Source organism: Belonocnema kinseyi, chromosome 9 (genome assembly GCF_010883055.1).
Source record: "Belonocnema kinseyi isolate 2016_QV_RU_SX_M_011 chromosome 9, B_treatae_v1, whole genome shotgun sequence".
Lineage (NCBI taxonomy): Eukaryota > Metazoa > Arthropoda > Insecta > Hymenoptera > Cynipidae > Belonocnema > Belonocnema kinseyi.
This window is the reverse complement of record NC_046665.1, coordinates 67,592,067-67,594,127: the sequence shown is the minus strand read 5'-3', so window position 1 is coordinate 67,594,127 and position 2,061 is coordinate 67,592,067.

Sequence of the window (2,061 nt, the reverse complement as noted above, 5' to 3'; positions counted from 1 at the left end):
GTATAGAGCTCCAAGGAGATTATGTTGAAAAATAAAAAAAAATTTACCCAAAAAAAATTGTTTTTATACTTCATTCTAAGGACTTATTGGACTACCCTCGTATCTTTAGCAATACCGTCTTTTTTAGTTTTAGACTTTGTAATGTGTTCTTTTCCCTAAAGAAATAACAAATAATGCTATTAACTTCGTCATTAAAAATTTAAAATAATTACTTTAGACTATCTACATATTATATATAGTTTAGTGAAAGAATTATTTAAAAAATCAAGAATAAAAGTCATAAAATATTATATTTATGATTAAAATTGATTTAAAAATTGTATTGACGGTTTCCAATCCTACCTGATTTCTGGAACATTTTTTCTTACTTTTAATCCACGAATCTTCATTTCTCGTTCTTTTTCTATCTTGTTTCATTTTATTATCTTTTTCTTTTTATTTAATATTCTCAAAATATCTCAAAAATCTTAATAATCTCAAAAAAAATGCTTTTCCAACTATTATAAGAAACAATCACTTCGCTGATTCTATGCTTTATTTGTAGAATTTCAGAGAAGATGACAAAAAAAGTTACTGTTGTGCATGTGTTTTGGTAAGATTGAGTTGACCTTCACGTCGTTCGCTGCAGCGCGTACGTAGACGTCCAGGCACGTTTTTGGGCAGCGTCAAGATTACCTCTTGGATTTTAAAACATTCATAATTTTTGAACTATTAATCGAGTTGATCTAAAACTTTCCAGAAAACTTCTTTGAACCTTAATGAAAAACTTTCTCACTGAAAGCTTTCCGTAGCTTAAAATTCGTTCTCTAAACGAGGCGCTTGAAGGTTAAAATTCATGATTTTTGCATTGCCTCAAAAAAAAATTAATAACTTTTTTGTTTATTACAATATTCTCGTTTTTCTTTCTTAGATAGTTTCAGAAGACTTAAACACGTACTTTGTATTAGGGAAATCGGGAAATGGTGAAAATTGGCTAAATTAGCGGGAGTTGAAGTGGAAAAAGATTGGAATTTTTCGTTTTAAAAAAATCCACTTTTTACCAATTATCTCAAAAACTACAAAACCTATACATTTTTGTAAGAGGAAAAAAAGATGCGCCTCGAAATTCTCTACAAGTATCAGTCTTTAAAATTGAAATTAGAAAGATTTTTTGTAATTGATACTCAGGAAAATACTTCTCAGGCTGAATCAGGCCGTGTCCCCTTTTGGTCGCCAGCGGTTCAATTCAAAAACGCGAAACATTTTTCAACTATTTATCACCATGAGCAAGATTTCGGTCGTTCTGCAAAGTGGCATTTTCAAGCCACCGCACATGGAAAAGGCCCTTGTGACGGAGCAGGTGGGGCTCTGAAAAGAAAAGCACGAAGAGTAAGTCTACAAATGAGTGCAGATAGTCAAATAAGTTCGGCATTGGAATTGTATGAATGGGCAAAGAATGACGGATGTTTTTCTAATATATCGGTGATTTACAAAAATGAACGAGATTATGAAGCAGCTGCTGAATTTTTAAGAGTTCGATTTGAAAATTGCGTAACAGTAAAGGGGACACAAAGGTTACATTACATCGAACCCGTGAAAAATCACCAATTAAAAGTGAAAATTTACTCTTCTTGTCCTAGTTTTGAATACGTTAGCTTTTCAAAAAATGTATCAAAGCGAGCTTTGAAACGAAAAGCGAAATAGATAAGGAAATTCGTATCTAACGATTTTACCGTGCTGTATAGAAATGTTTTCCTTCAGAATACTACAGCTTATACGAATTATTGTTCTTTTGATAATAGTAAAAACATTGTTTATGCAAAGAACGAATTTGGTAAACATAATTTATTTAACAGATTTTGAAAAAAACTATAGCTGACTCTCATTAAATGTTGATTGACTGGAAGCCTTTGGGAAAATATCCACGATTACGTAAGTTAACGAACTCGACTTTACATGCTTGTGGTAGACTGGGTAAGACGATGTGGCAGCTCACGCTCAAAGTAACACGGCTCTACATTATTTGTTATGTTTCAAAAACGTATTGACGGTCCACTCTAAAATTTTCGTGAGATACTCTCT